Genomic DNA, 18,066 nt, shown 5'->3' on the forward strand with positions numbered 1-18,066 from the left:
CTAAAGGATTGTTTTGCCTTGACATCTGAGATAATGTATAAATGAAAGCTGCAGTGGCATTCTAGTAATAATGGAAGCTGACATACAACTGAAATTAATGTCAGTAAAACCCCGAGAAGTGTATGAATGAAAGCTGTACTGGTGTTCTCTTAACAATGTAGACATCAGTCTCAAACTGTTATCTAAATGAAATGTATGCTAAAAATAATGCATGTACGAGATACAAGGTTGCAGTGATGATACTTTGGTTGACAATTTAAAGAACTTGGATACATTTGACAAATGACCAAACCCATTTCAATCTATCATGCAATTCCTTTGCCTGAAAACGCCGCTCTCATAACGACAGTCTACAGAACAAGTCCAATTGTAGTTTCAATAAAATGTTTTTGCCAGATATTTGATCCGAACATAGCATGCAAGTACAAAAAATGTATACGGTTTAATTTGCGGCGGTGCTATTTACAGCACGCCAAATGGTTCTTGTGTTTACATCTGGTGTGGTTTTTGTGGTCCACTTGGCACAGTATATATAGACATTAGCCTTTGCTTTTGAGTTTTCTTCTGATCATGAAACAAGGCACAGGACTACAAATTACCTACCACAATTCTGACTTTTACTGGTGGAAACTAATTTCTATAATACTAAACATTTTCCAAGTTGTTTGTACATTTACAATGTGAATGTCAAATTTAGCTTGGTTTTGTGGAAGGGAATTGATAGAATTGTTAAATTACTGCCAAACACATGGAGTGAATCATTTGAAATCGGGGGTGGGGGTGAATATTTCAACGGGGAAAACAAATTTGCAAATGTACATTTGCCCCAAAAAAATCCAAATGGGGATAGTGAAAAAAAATTGCAAACATGTGTTTTAGAAAAACAAGTTAGCAAATAAAATTAAATTGAAAACAAAGAATAATCCCTTTTGGTGCAAGGTCAAAAGATTTCCACTCCAGATTTACTGTAACAAGGAAGAATGGAACAGCAATATTTTCAGTATGAAATACTGTTTTGCTAATGTAGCCATTTTTTTTAGCAAAACTGTGTCTTGTACTGCAATTTGAAGTGCGAGTCTTTCTAAAGAACACGGTAAATACGATGCAAAGAATTGATTGTATTATATTTATGTAAGGAATTGAGAAATCCCATTTTCTCTGTTCTTGAGAAATTTACGGCAAAGAAGATTCAGGCTTGTGTCGCCTGTGGTATTCTGGGATGGAACCGTAGCAAAAGCACGCACATACACAGTACAATGACAAGACAAACATGACCAAGGCTTATAGAATACTGACATTTTATTGAATTACATTTATTTTATAACGGCGCATACCAGATGTACATTAATTAGCATATCAATAGTGTGTACAAATCACTACATCTCCATTCACACACGTTTTGTCTTTAGAACATTGTTTGGTATTTTATGACAAATCCCAAATGACCAAGGTTATACATGCAAAACAGAATTGCCATATAAATACTGTTAACACTTAAATTTTCACAATTTTAGGATTATATGGTATTTGTGAAAAAAAAATGTCATGGAAATTACTAACATGTCATGACACGAGAGAAAGTTTCACTGCTACAGACTCGTGAAAAGAATGTGGTTTACAGTGTAGATTGATCCACACAATCTTTTGAATTTTTGCATGTAATTGAAATCCTTTACATCTTGAATGGTTACATGGACACTTTTCTCATGCTTATTGTATACATTTTCTAAGTGGAGCCAATCTTATGGAGTTACTACTAATTCATAGACTAATCTAACACTGAATAACATTTTTTTCAAATTGTAAACTGAGAACAGACTTCTCAAAGTAAAGTAAAGTGAGTATTGGTCACCAAATTCGGGAGGAGAATAACTCACTCAAGAGGAGCACTGTAACCAAGATGTTTACTTATCCCAAGTCCTTACAAGATGTTCTGAGCAATGTATCAATCATTGTGCAATTGACTAAATTTGTTTCATACCCTCAAATCATTGTACAAATATTGTAGATATTTGCAATGCATCAACAGTGACACGACCAATCCTTGATGGTCAATGAAGTAAATATAAGAAACCAGATAAAATATTACAAGTAAATGGTATCATACTCAGTAATTTGGTATTCGTAGTTTTCAATTGCTTTACTTTGTGGAAATTCCAATAACATCAAGAGGATGTTTTCCAATCATACATAAGTTATCTAATAGTTTTTCTTATTTTACTATATTTTCATTTATCCATTTATATTTCCATTCATAGTGTATTCAGTGTTGCATGTCATTTAAGAGTTTTCAACTAGGAAGTATTTTTCTGAGTTTTGGTGCATTCATCTCTGCCTAGATTTCTGTAGTGCCTGGTTTGATCAAAAAGAAGCCCAGCAACTATAATAAACTGTACACCTAAGCCTGTATTGGTGGGAGGGGGTACAGGCAGGTATTTAGTATATAAAAATAGAAAAAATAACAGCTGGTATTTTTTTCATAAATTAAATTTGATTTTTTTTCAATTAAAAAAATGTAGGATGGCTAGTACTTTTACCCCACGTCTATACATGGAACATGAAAAGTTATTTCAATTTATTATATCAATTTAGCAATTCCATTATACATTTTTGTTTTAATTCTGATATCAAATGAGTACTGCTCAGCAGCATTCACTACTTTTTTCATATATTGTAGTACATGAACCAAATTCCTTATTAGTCCCCGTTCGGACGCAGTCCGAAAACGGGGACTTATGTTTTGCCCTGTGTGCGTCCGTCCGTCCGTGCGTCCGTGATCACCTGTATCTCGAACATGCATGGACCGATTAAGTTCAAACTTCACTCATACATCACACATTATATGGGACATATGCACATGCATTTTTTTCATGATCCGATTAACGATAGCCGAATAGCGGCCATTTTAAGGCCGAAAATGCATCAAAATCGCACATTTTCACCATTCCGGACCCGGATCTCAGTTATGCATGGACGGATTTTGTTCAAATTTGGTACATACATTAACTATAATAGGACCTTGATGCACGTCATTTTTTTTTTGGATCGGGTTAGAAATGGCCGACTGGCGGCCATTTTGTTTTAAAGAATTCAGTTCTGGATCCGTATCTGAGACATGCTTGGATTGATCGAGTTCAAACTTCACACACACAAGGTACATCATGTCACAAATATGTATGTGCATTTGTTTCATGATCTCATTAACGATAGCCAAATGGGGGCCGCTTTAAGGCCGAAAATGCATTGAAATCGCACATTTTCACCATTCCGGACCCAGATCTCAGTTATGCATGGACGGATTTCATTCAAATTTGGTACATACATTAAACATAATAGGACCTTGATGCACGTCATTTTTTTTTTCGGATCAAGTTCGAAATAGCCGACTGGCGGCCATTTTGTTTTAAAGAATTCAGTTCTGGATCCGTATCCGAGACATGTCTGGATTGATCAAGTTCAAACTTCACACACACAAGGTACATCATGTCACAAATATGTATGTGCATTTGTTTCATGATCTCATTAACGATAGCCAAATGGGGGCCGCTTTAAGGCCGAAAATGCATTGAAATCGCACATTTTCACCATTCCGGACCCGTATCTCAGTTATGCATGGATGGATTTTGTTCAAATTTGGTACATACATTAAACATAATAGGACCTTGATGCACGTCTTTTTTTTTCGGATCAAGTTCGAAATGGCCGACTGGCGGCCATTTTGTTAAAGAATTCAGTTCTGGATCCGTATCCAAAACATGTCTGGATTGATCAAGTTCAAACTTCACACACACATGGTACATCATGTCACAAATAGATATGTGCATTTGTTTCATGATCTGCTTAACAATAGCGGAATGATGGCCATTTTAAGGCCGAAAATGCATCAAAATCACGTATTTTCACAATTCCAGAACCGGATCTCAGTCATGCATGGATGGATTTTGTTCAGATTTAGCACAATGTGTTGTACATATGCAGGTGCATTTCGGTCATGATCTGCTTTGAATGTATATGTCACTCAAATATGAACGGAACGGGGACGTGTCATTGACAATGACTTGTTAATCTACAAGTAATCAGCAAACTATTTTGACTTTCCACTCAATTTATTCAACTTTTCATGCATATTTTATAACCTTCCACCTACTTTGCTGGCACGATGTAATTATTTCAATTCAACGTTTTCAACATTCCATCCAAGTTTTATGTTTTAATCAAACAGTTAAACTATTTTTGAGAAGAATGGCAGACAGACACCAGACGCAGTACCATCCCAACACCCTCAATTTACATAACTGGTTTTATATCATTCTGTAAATTTCACTTTATCTTGTAGTGTTTCTAATATGTAACAATTTTCTCTGTCTAATTTGCCAATGTTGGACTCTCTGCTGAGTTTCAATGATGTTGAAGTGATAAATGGAAAAGAAAGAAAATAATCTACTACAAAGTGGAGAATTAATATGCACTGTATTTTATTTCAAAGAAATTGTTGTGACATGTGGTGTGATTACATCTCATGATGCTAAAAAAATGTTTCTTTTCAAATTAAAATATTTCTAGCAAGATTTTCAAAATAAACAAATCTACAGTATATAAGAAATACAAAAACTATTTCTTTCCTTAGCAACTACCAGTTGCCATATGGTCATTTATCCATGCAACATAGTTAGCGACTTTAGTGTAGACTCCTGGATAGTTAGCACTTCCACAACCATAACCCCATGAAGTGACACCCCATAGTGTCCATACACCATCACGTTCACACACCAATGGTCCACCACTGTCACCTTGGCATGAATCAGTACCACCTCGCATGTATCCGGCACATAACATGTTGTTTGTCACTTTACCAGCATAGCCAGTTGGACGATTGCATTCAGTAGTTGATATAAGAGGGGTTAATGCCTCTCTCAGTTTGGCTGGATAATCACTACCTGCAAAAGAACAAATGAGTTAAGTTAACCAAATGAATGTGAAATTTGGAATTGCTTTTCTATTAGATTAATTATGGAAGATTTAATATAATGTCAAGGGCACCCTCTAACAACAGGAGATGTACATTATCATTAGTCATGTATCATTTGAAGTATGCTATGAAGACTGCCCTCTAACAATTAACATGAATCTGTACCACAAGTTGTGCTGTATTTCTAATGCACAGTACACTTACCTGTACTACCCCATCCTGAAGTCCAACATTCATGTCCAGCAAGAAATTGGATGTCAGTAACAGGAAGACAAGCTGACATTACGTAATCTGTAAAGATCATACCACGTCCATTCTTTGGTTCAACTTTGATCAAAGCGATGTCATTATCTGTTGTTTCAGAGTTATAATTTTCATGTGATGTCAGACACTGTATGTCATATTCTTGCTCTTTGCCCTCTGGCATTTCGTTGTCATGGTCACCAACAACAACTGTAAAACTGTCCTTTCCATACCTATATAAAAACAGAAACTATCACACTCCTGTAATCACTTCAAGTGGAAAATAAAATATTATCACCATACAACATGATTTCACTTTCATCAACTTGTTTGCAGGCAATCATTAGACTGTGATCACTAATTCTCAGTTTGCATATATATTTTCTATAATTTGGGTTTTTAATTTTTGCTAATTTTTATGGTACATAAGGCACAAACTGATAAGAAATATAGTCACATATGAGTAGCAAAGAGCAGTTTTTTTTCAGTGAACAATGTAATTCTGTGATGACGATCATCAAGTTTCTAGGCATCATAATTCAAATTGATGCGGATATCTCAAAGAAAGAAATCTTTAGTCACAACCACATGCAAGTCATCTTTACAAAGTTAGTGTTGATATATAGAAAAGCAAAGTGGTATCTTAGGTGTTGATATAGAAGCTGGCAAATTCATACCTTCATTTTCTCACTCCATGACAGAGGCATTGGCCATCTTGAAATGGACAATAAACCAAAGCAAAACAGGTACCGGTAATACTTTTTTAACCAAACTTTCGATGACATATAAATATTTTGTTATATCAATAAATTCCATTTTACTTCAAATAAAACAGAATGGAGATAAATTTACCTTTCAAAGCAATGAGCAGCAGAAATAATATAATGTTCATTGATAACAGTTGCACCACAATAGTGACCAGATCCTTTAAGTTGGAGTGCAACTTGCCATGGCCATTCTCCAGGCTCTGCCTGTTCCCCACCAACAATACGTAAAGATGGTCCTAGCCTCTGTACTGGTTTGCTACCACATGTACCAGGCTCTACCAAAATTAGAATAATTCAAATATTGAACATTCATAATTCAGTTTTATATAAAGAATACTACGGTATATGCACTATTATTGTATATTTCCATTCACTATACCTACCTATAGTTGGAGGAAGTTCCACTCCACATGTAACCCCAACATCTTCTCTGTGTCCACAATTATGATCTCCCCAGTCTGTTCTACTACACTGTTCCAAATAGCTTTCTGTACCATCGCAGGAAACATCATCCATCCAGATTTGTCCACTACCTTGACCAAAAGGCAAGGCTTCTGCATGGAATTGTACCATTCCACTAAACACAAAAATATTACAGACATTGTTTGAGTTTTTCTTCCCCAAATAGTCATAAATGTCAGCTACTAGGTAATATCATATAGTTTGTTGACATGGTGCCATCTTGAGTAAATTAACTTAAGTCTTAACTTGTACATGTGTGTTCATGTGTGTGTGACAGTATGTTCTAATAGTCAACCATGTGGAAAACACATGTTTATGTATTGTCTTAATTTGTTGTCTAAGTGCGATAAATGTATAATAACATTGGTACAAAATTACAAAAAATATAAATTCATTGATGTGATAATTTGACATTTTTAAACCATACTTATCTTCACCCAATCAATATAAACATATCAATTGAAACTCTTTGACATTGTTTGATCTTATCCCGAGTTCAAAAATACAACTATTTTGCCAAAAACTGGTAGACTGAGGTATTAAAATGCATCCATACAGGTAACCAGGCCCCTCAAGGTTAGTTCTAAATTGTTCACAGACTGAAGTGATGGGAGCCAGGTGGAATGCAATTCACCCATGAAAAAATTCATTCCCAGAAAACAAAAGAGTCTTCAACTTCGTTGTTGCATAACTTTGTCTCAGACTTTGGTGGACTTTGCTAGCAGGGCCTTAGTAGACAGCGCTGCCTTGTTTCATTCCATACCAAGGATCACTAGCTTATGTCAAGGAGTTGTAAACATTTTTTTTGTCAGTTTACTACGATACTCAGATAGTGCAAGTTTATGACTGTGGATATGTGTAAATAATAACAGCACTGTTTCCCGCTGATTTTCTCACAGTCAGTGATCTATATGCTGGTTTACGTTTCCACATTACTCATACTTTTAGAATGCAGATGCGGTGACACTAGATGTATGCAGCGGCGTACATAATTGTTCTGAAATGATCTGCCAGTATGTACTGATTCAGTTGGCTTAGGTCTATATTTAAAGGCTATAGCTTATTTGTTTATTTGAGGAAGTGCATGGATGGTGTGCCATCACTCTGTGTGTTGTAGGGCTTAGTCTCTATCAAAGCACCACCACCACCCCACCCGGCCCGCATCCGCATGTTTCCAAGGAACTCAACCTCGACCTGAAGCTTGTCCTGATCTGTGTATGAGCACTTCAGCATTTGTAGTGCGTCTTTAATTAAGCATGCATTCCATATAATGGCACCTCATAATAAGTTCTCAGAATAGTCAGTTATTTTACAAGTGGAGGTCAAAATCAAAAGAATCCTAGACTATCAGAGTCCATATGCAGATATGGAGGACTTAATGCCTAAGCATTATATGTTCAGCCCTATAAAAACCAGTACATATAGCAGTGGAGATATTGCACCATTGTTGCATTCTGATCTAGCTTGAGAAAATATTTGAAGAAAAGAGAGCATGAATATTTTTACCTGATACCTAGCTGTCTGCATACAACTTGTGCACTGAGTTCATTGAAATCATCATCACATACAGTACCCCACTCTCCATTATAAAATACTTCTAATCTACCTTGCTGAGGACTACTACCGCCAACCAATCGGATTTTAGAAAAATCCACAGGTTCTGAAAATATAGTTCTTAAAATGAAATTACTTTTTGCCAGAAGTTTGTTTTAAGTATTAACAAGATATTGAATGACATTCTGTTTCTGTTTCTAGTACTTTCCGATCAAATTATGCTAAGCAATTGAGCAGTGGCTGAGCTAGAATTTCCAAATGATGGGAGATTGAATCGATTAAATTATGAGCAGCTCTACTGTGAAAGCAACAACAGAAGTTGAATTTCATCTACTCTGACAAGGCTGGTATTGAGTTATTAATTTCATCTACTCTGACAAGACTGGTATTGAGTTATTAATTTCATCTACTCTGACAAGACTGGTATTGAGTTATTAATTTCATCTACTCTGACAAGACTGGTATTGAGTTATTAATTTCATCTACTCTGACAAGACTGGTATTGAGTTATTAATTTCATCTACTCTGACAAGACTGGTATTGAGTTATTAATTTCATCTACTCTGACAAGACTGGTATTGAGTTATTAATTTCATCTACTCTGACAAGACTGGTATTGAGTTATTAATTTCATCTACTCTGACAAGACTGGTATTGAGTTATTAATTTCATCTACTCTGACAAGACTGGTATTGAGTTATTAATTTCATCTACTCTGACAAGACTGGTATTGAGTTATTAATTTCATCTACTCTGACAAGACTGGTATTGAGTTATTAATTTCATCTACTCTGACAAGACTGGTATTGAGTTATTAATTTCATCTACTCTGACAAGACTGGTATTGAGTTATTAATTTCATCTACTCTGACAAGACTGGTATTGAGTTATTAATTTCATCTACTCTGACAAGACTGGTATTGAGTTATTAATTTCATCTACTCTGACAAGACTGGTATTGAGTTATTAATTTCATCTACTCTGACAAGACTGGTATTGAGTTATTAATTTCATCTACTCTGACAAGACTGGTATTGAGTTATTAATTTCATCTACTCTGACAAGACTGGTATTGAGTTATTAATTTCATCTACTCTGACAAGACTGGTATTGAGTTATTAATTTCATCTACTCTGACAAGACTGGTATTGAGTTATTAATTTCATCTACTCTGACAAGACTGGTATTGAGTTATTAATTTCATCAACTCTGACAAGGCTGGTATTGAGTTATTAATTTCATCTACTCTGACAAGGCTGGTATTGAGTTATTAATTTCATCTACTCTGACAAGACTGGTATTGAGTTATTAATTTCATCTACTCTGACAAGGCTGGTATTGAGTTATTAATTTCATCTACTCTGACAAGGCTGGTATTGAGTTATTAATTTCATCTACTCTGACAAGGCTGGTATTGAGTTATTAATTTCATCTACTCTGACAAGACTGGTATTGAGTTATTAATTTCATCTACTCTGACAAGGCTGGTATTGAGTTATTAATTTCATCTACTCTGACAAGGCTGGTATTGAGTTATTAATTTCATCTACTCTGACAAGACTGGTATTGAGTTATTAATTTCATCTACTCTGACAAGGCTGGTATTGAGTTATTAATTTCATCTACTCTGACAAGACTGGTATTGAGTTATTAATTTCATCTACTCTGACAAGACTGGTATTGAGTTATTAATTTCATCTACTCTGACAAGGCTGGTATTGAGTTATTAATTTCATCTACTCTGACAAGACTGGTATTGAGTTATTAATTTCATCTACCCTGACAAGACTGGTATTGAGTTATTAATTTCATCTACTCTGACAAGACTGGTATTGAGTTATTAATTTCATCTACTCTGACAAGACTGGTATTGAGTTATTAATTTCATCTACTCTGACAAGACTGGTATTGAGTTATTAATTTCATCTACTCTGACAAGACTGGTATTGAGTTATTAATGTCATCTACTCTGACAAGACTGGTATTGAGTTATTAATTTCATCTACTCTGACAAGACTGGTATTGAGTTATTAATTTCATCTACTCTGACAAGACTGGTATTGAGTTATTAATTTCAACTACTCTGACAAGACTGGTATTGAGTTATTAATTTCATCTACTCTGACAAGACTGGTATTGAGTTATTAATTTCATCTACTCTGACAAGGCTGGTATTGAGTTATTAATTTCATCTACTCTGACAAGGCTGGTATTGAGTTATTAATTTTGTCTACTCTGACAAGACTGGTATTGAGTTATTAATTTCATCTACTCTGACAAGACTGGTATTGAGTTATTAATTTCATCTACTCTGACAAGGCTGGTATTGAGTTATTAATTTCATCTACTCTGACAAGACTGGTATTGAGTTATTAATTTCATCTACTCTGACAAGGCTGGTATTGAGTTATTAATTTCATCTACTCTGACAAGGCTGGTATTGAGTTATTAATTTCATCTACTCTGACAAGACTGGTATTGAGTTATTAATTTCATCTACTCTGACAAGGCTGCAATCGAGTTATTAATTTCATCTACTCTGACAAGGCTGGTATTGAGTTATTAATTTCATCTACTCTGACAAGGCTGGTATTGAGTTGTTAATTTCATCTACTCTGACAAGACTGGTATTGAGTTATTAATTTCATCTACTCTGACAAGACTGGTATTGAGTTATTAATTTCATCTACTCTGACAAGGCTGGTATTGAGTTATTAATTTCATCTACTCTGACAAGACTGGTATTGAGTTATTAATTTCATCTACTCTGACAAGGCTGGTATTGAGTTATTAATTTCATCTACTCTGACAAGACTGGTATTGAGTTATTAATTTCATCTACTCTGACAAGGCTGGTATTGAGTTATTAATTTCATCTACTCTGACAAGGCTGGTATTGAGTTATTAATTTCATCTACTCTGACAAGGCTGGTATTGAGTTATTAATTTCATCTACTCTGACAAGACTGGTATTGAGTTATTAATTTCATCTACTCTGACAAGGCTGGTATTGAGTTATTAATTTCATCTACTCTGACAAGGCTGGTATTGAGTTATTAATTTCATCTACTCTGACAAGACTGGTATTGAGTTATTAATTTCATCTACTCTGACAAGGCTGGTATTGAGTTATTAATTTCATCTACTCTGACAAGACTGGTATTGAGTTATTAATTTCATCTACTCTGACAAGACTGGTATTGAGTTATTAATTTCATCTACTCTGACAAGGCTGGTATTGAGTTATTAATTTCATCTACTCTGACAAGACTGGTATTGAGTTATTAATTTCATCTACTCTGACAAGGCTGGTATTGAGTTATTAATTTCATCTACTCTGACAAGACTGGTATTGAGTTATTAATTTCATCTACTCTGACAAGGCTGGTATTGAGTTATTAATTTCATCTACTCTGACAAGACTGGTATTGAGTTATTAATTTCATCTACTCTGACAAGGCTGGTATTGAGTTATTAATTTCATCTACTCTGACAAGACTGGTATTGAGTTATTAATTTCATCTACTCTGACAAGGCTGGTATTGAGTTATTAATTTCATCTACTCTGACAAGACTGGTATTGAGTTATTAATTTCATCTACTCTGACAAGACTGGTATTGAGTTATTAATTTCATCTACTTTGACAAGGCTGGTATTGAGTTATTAATTTCATCTACTCTGACAAGACTGGTATTGAGTTATTAATTTCATCTACTCTGACAAGGCTGGTATTGAGTTATTAATTTCATCTACTCTGACAAGGCTGGTATTGAGTTATTAATTTCATCTACTCTGACAAGACTGGTATTGAGTTATTAATTTCATCTACTCTGACAAGACTGGTATTGAGTTATTAATTTCATCTACTCTGACAAGACTGGTATTGAGTTATTAATTTCATCTACTCTGACAAGGCTGGTATTGAGTTATTAATTTCATCTACTCTGACAAGACTGGTATTGAGTTATTAATTTCATCTACTCTGACAAGACTGGTATTGAGTTATTAATTTCATCTACTTTGACAAGGCTGGTATTGAGTTATTAATTTCATCTACTCTGACAAGGCTGGTATTGAGTTATTAATTTCATCTACTCTGACAAGACTGGTATTGAGTTATTAATTTCATCTACTCTGACAAGACTGGTATTGAGTTATTAATTTCATCTACTCTGACAAGGCTGGTATTGAGTTATTAATTTCATCTACTCTGACAAGACTGGTATTGAGTTATTAATTTCATCTACTCTGACAAGACTGGTATTAAGTTATTAATTTCATCTACTCTGACAAGGCTGGTATTGAGTTATTAATTTCATCTACTCTGACAAGGCTGGTATTGAGTTATTAATTTCATCTACTCTGACAAGGCTGGTATTGAGTTATTAATTTTGTCTACTCTGACAAGACTGGTATTGAGTTATTAATTTCATCTACTCTGACAAGACTGGTATTGAGTTATTAATTTCATCTACTCTGACAAGGCTGGTATTGAGTTATTAATTTCATCTACTCTGACAAGACTGGTATTGAGTTATTAATTTCATCTACTCTGACAAGGCTGGTATTGAGTTATTAATTTCATCTACTCTGACAAGGCTGGTATTGAGTTATTAATTTCATCTACTCTGACAAGACTGGTATTGAGTTATTAATTTCATCTACTCTGACAAGGCTGCAATCGAGTTATTAATTTCATCTACTCTGACAAGGCTGGTATTGAGTTATTAATTTCATCTACTCTGACAAGGCTGGTATTGAGTTGTTAATTTCATCTACTCTGACAAGACTGGTATTGAGTTATTAATTTCATCTACTCTGACAAGACTGGTATTGAGTTATTAATTTCATCTACTCTGACAAGGCTGGTATTGAGTTATTAATTTCATCTACTCTGACAAGACTGGTATTGAGTTATTAATTTCATCTACTCTGACAAGGCTGGTATTGAGTTATTAATTTCATCTACTCTGACAAGACTGGTATTGAGTTATTAATTTCATCTACTCTGACAAGGCTGGTATTGAGTTATTAATTTCATCTACTCTGACAAGGCTGGTATTGAGTTATTAATTTCATCTACTCTGACAAGGCTGGTATTGAGTTATTAATTTCATCTACTCTGACAAGACTGGTATTGAGTTATTAATTTCATCTACTCTGACAAGGCTGGTATTGAGTTATTAATTTCATCTACTCTGACAAGGCTGGTATTGAGTTATTAATTTCATCTACTCTGACAAGACTGGTATTGAGTTATTAATTTCATCTACTCTGACAAGGCTGGTATTGAGTTATTAATTTCATCTACTCTGACAAGACTGGTATTGAGTTATTAATTTCATCTACTCTGACAAGACTGGTATTGAGTTATTAATTTCATCTACTCTGACAAGGCTGGTATTGAGTTATTAATTTCATCTACTCTGACAAGACTGGTATTGAGTTATTAATTTCATCTACTCTGACAAGGCTGGTATTGAGTTATTAATTTCATCTACTCTGACAAGACTGGTATTGAGTTATTAATTTCATCTACTCTGACAAGGCTGGTATTGAGTTATTAATTTCATCTACTCTGACAAGACTGGTATTGAGTTATTAATTTCATCTACTCTGACAAGGCTGGTATTGAGTTATTAATTTCATCTACTCTGACAAGACTGGTATTGAGTTATTAATTTCATCTACTCTGACAAGACTGGCATTGAGTTATTAATTTCATCTACTCTGACAAGACTGGTATTGAGTTATTAATTTCATCTACTCTGACAAGACTGGTATTGAGTTATTAATTTCATCTACTCTGACAAGACTGGTATTGAGTTATTAATTTCATCTACTCTGACAAGACTGGTATTGAGTTATTAATTTCATCTACTCTGACAAGACTGGTATTGAGTTATTAATTTCATCTACTCTGACAAGACTGGTATTGAGTTATTAATTTCATCTACTCTGACAAGACTGGTATTGAGTTATTAATTTCATCTACTCTGACAAGACTGGTATTGAGTTATTAATTTCATCTACTCTGACAAGACTGGTATTGAGTTATTAATTTCATCTACTCTGACAAGACTGGTATTGAGTTATTAATTTCATCTACTCTGACAAGACTGGTATTGAGTTATTAATTTCATCTACTCTGACAAGACTGGTATTGAGTTATTAATTTCATCTACTCTGACAAGACTGGTATTGAGTTATTAATTTCATCTACTCTGACAAGACTAGTATTGAGTTATTAATTTCATCTACTCTGACAAGACTGGTATTGAGTTATTAATTTCATCTACTCTGACAAGACTGGTATTGAGTTATTAATTTCATCTACTCTGACAAGACTGGTATTGAGTTATTAATTTCATCTACTCTGACAAGACTGGTATTGAGTTATTAATTTCATCTACTCTGACAAGGCTGGTATTGAGTTATTAATTTCATCTACTCTGACAAGACTGGTATTGAGTTATTAATTTCATCTACTCTGACAAGGCTGGTATTGAGTTATTAATTTCATCTACTCTGACAAGACTGGTATTGAGTTATTAATTTCATCTACTCTGACAAGGCTGGTATTGAGTTATTAATTTCATCTACTCTGACAAGACTGGTATTGAGTTATTAATTTCATCTACTCTGACAAGACTGGTATTGAGTTATTAATTTCATCTACTCTGACAAGACTGGTATTGAGTTATTAATTTCATCTACTCTGACAAGACTGGTATTGAGTTATTAATTTCATCTACTCTGACAAGACTGGTATTGAGTTATTAATTTCATCTACTCTGACAAGACTGGTATTGAGTTATTAATTTCATCTACTCTGACAAGACTGGTATTGAGTTATTAATTTCATCTACTCTGACAAGACTGGTATTGAGTTATTAATTTCATCTACTCTGACAAGACTGGTATTGAGTTATTAATTTCATCTACTCTGACAAGACTGGTATTGAGTTATTAATTTCATCTACTCTGACAAGACTGGTATTGAGTTATTAATTTCATCTACTCTGACAAGACTGGTATTGAGTTATTAATTTCATCTACTCTGACAAGACTGGTATTGAGTTATTAATTTCATCTACTCTGACAAGACTGGTATTGAGTTATTAATTTCATCTACTCTGACAAGACTGGTATTGAGTTATTAATTTCATCTACTCTGACAAGACTGGTATTGAGTTATTAATTTCATCTACTCTGACAAGACTGGTATTGAGTTATTAATTTCATCTACTCTGACAAGACTGGTATTGAGTTATTAATTTCATCTACTCTGACAAGACTGGTATTGAGTTATTAATTTCATCTACTCTGACAAGGCTGGTATTGAGTTATTAATTTCATCTACTCTGACAAGGCTGGTATTGAGTTATTAATTTCATCTACTCTGACAAGACTGGTATTGAGTTATTAATTTCATCTACTCTGACAAGGCTGGTATTGAGTTATTAATTTCATCTACTCTGACAAGGCTGGTATTGAGTTATTAATTTCATCTACTCTGACAAGGCTGGTATTGAGTTATTAATTTCATCTACTCTGACAAGACTGGTATTGAGTTATTAATTTCATCTACTCTGACAAGGCTGGTATTGAGTTATTAATTTCATCTACTCTGACAAGGCTGGTATTGAGTTATTAATTTCATCTACTCTGACAAGACTGGTATTGAGTTATTAATTTCATCTACTCTGACAAGGCTGGTATTGAGTTATTAATTTCATCTACTCTGACAAGACTGGTATTGAGTTATTAATTTCATCTACTCTGACAAGACTGGTATTGAGTTATTAATTTCATCTACTCTGACAAGGCTGGTATTGAGTTATTAATTTCATCTACTCTGACAAGACTGGTATTGAGTTATTAATTTCATCTACCCTGACAAGACTGGTATTGAGTTATTAATTTCATCTACTCTGACAAGACTGGTATTGAGTTATTAATTTCATCTACTCTGACAAGACTGGTATTGAGTTATTAATTTCATCTACTCTGACAAGACTGGTATTGAGTTATTAATTTCATCTACTCTGACAAGACTGGTATTGAGTTATTAATGTCATCTACTCTGACAAGACTGGTATTGAGTTATTAATTTCATCTACTCTGACAAGACTGGTATTGAGTTATTAATTTCATCTACTCTGACAAGACTGGTATTGAGTTATTAATTTCAACTACTCTGACAAGACTGGTATTGAGTTATTAATTTCATCTACTCTGACAAGACTGGTATTGAGTTATTAATTTCATCTACTCTGACAAGGCTGGTATTGAGTTATTAATTTCATCTACTCTGACAAGGCTGGTATTGAGTTATTAATTTTGTCTACTCTGACAAGACTGGTATTGAGTTATTAATTTCATCTACTCTGACAAGACTGGTATTGAGTTATTAATTTCATCTACTCTGACAAGGCTGGTATTGAGTTATTAATTTCATCTACTCTGACAAGACTGGTATTGAGTTATTAATTTCATCTACTCTGACAAGGCTGGTATTGAGTTATTAATTTCATCTACTCTGACAAGGCTGGTATTGAGTTATTAATTTCATCTACTCTGACAAGACTGGTATTGAGTTATTAATTTCATCTACTCTGACAAGGCTGCAATCGAGTTATTAATTTCATCTACTCTGACAAGGCTGGTATTGAGTTATTAATTTCATCTACTCTGACAAGGCTGGTATTGAGTTGTTAATTTCATCTACTCTGACAAGACTGGTATTGAGTTATTAATTTCATCTACTCTGACAAGACTGGTATTGAGTTATTAATTTCATCTACTCTGACAAGGCTGGTATTGAGTTATTAATTTCATCTACTCTGACAAGGCTGGTATTGAGTTATTAATTTCATCTACTCTGACAAGACTGGTATTGAGTTATTAATTTCATCTACTCTGACAAGGCTGGTATTGAGTTATTAATTTCATCTACTCTGACAAGGCTGGTATTGAGTTATTAATTTCATCTACTCTGACAAGACTGGTATTGAGTTATTAATTTCATCTACTCTGACAAGGCTGGTATTGAGTTATTAATTTCATCTACTCTGACAAGACTGGTATTGAGTTATTAATTTCATCTACTCTGACAAGACTGGTATTGAGTTATTAATTTCATCTACTCTGACAAGGCTGGTATTGAGTTATTAATTTCATCTACTCTGACAAGACTGGTATTGAGTTATTAATTTCATCTACTCTGACAAGGCTGGTATTGAGTTATTAATTTCATCTACTCTGACAAGACTGGTATTGAGTTATTAATTTCATCTACTCTGACAAGGCTGGTATTGAGTTATTAATTTCATCTACTCTGACAAGACTGGTATTGAGTTATTAATTTCATCTACTCTGACAAGGCTGGTATTGAGTTATTAATTTCATCTACTCTGACAAGACTGGTATTGAGTTATTAATTTCATCTACTCTGACAAGGCTGGTATTGAGTTATTAATTTCATCTACTCTGACAAGACTGGTATTGAGTTATTAATTTCATCTACTCTGACAAGACTGGTATTGAGTTATTAATTTCATCTACTTTGACAAGGCTGGTATTGAGTTATTAATTTCATCTACTCTGACAAGACTGGTATTGAGTTATTAATTTCATCTACTCTGACAAGGCTGGTATTGAGTTATTAATTTCATCTACTCTGACAAGGCTGGTATTGAGTTATTAATTTCATCTACTCTGACAAGACTGGTATTGAGTTATTAATTTCATCTACTCTGACAAGACTGGTATTGAGTTATTAATTTCATCTACTCTGACAAGGCTGGTATTGAGTTATTAATTTCATCTACTCTGACAAGACTGGTATTGAGTTATTAATTTCATCTACTCTGACAAGACTGGTATTGAGTTATTAATTTCATCTACTTTGACAAGGCTGGTATTGAGTTATTAATTTCATCTACTCTGACAAGGCTGGTATTGAGTTATTAATTTCATCTACTCTGACAAGACTGGTATTGAGTTATTAATTTCATCTACTCTGACAAGACTGGTATTGAGTTATTAATTTCATCTACTCTGACAAG

The 18,066-nt window shown here is 34.0% G+C and overlaps 1 pseudogene across 1 annotated transcript in view; it reads right to left on the reverse strand.

The window, feature by feature from the left end:
• Window positions 1-4,453: 4,453 nt before the first annotated feature.
• Window positions 4,454-18,066, reverse strand: part of LOC100374363 (neurotrypsin-like) — a 103,276-nt pseudogene continuing 89,663 nt past the window's right edge. Inside the window, exons 18-22 of the transcript XR_014927489.1 lie at window positions 7,948-8,101; window positions 6,363-6,556; window positions 6,065-6,254; window positions 5,174-5,445; window positions 4,454-4,937 (exon numbers count right to left, since the gene is read on the reverse strand). The product of XR_014927489.1 is annotated as a neurotrypsin-like (transcript). The remainder of the gene's footprint in view (window positions 4,938-5,173; window positions 5,446-6,064; window positions 6,255-6,362; window positions 6,557-7,947; window positions 8,102-18,066) is intronic.

The sequence above is a fragment of the Saccoglossus kowalevskii genome, chromosome 19 (genome assembly GCF_978046115.1).
Source record: "Saccoglossus kowalevskii chromosome 19, keSacKowa6.1, whole genome shotgun sequence".
Classification (NCBI taxonomy): domain Eukaryota; kingdom Metazoa; phylum Hemichordata; class Enteropneusta; family Harrimaniidae; genus Saccoglossus; species Saccoglossus kowalevskii.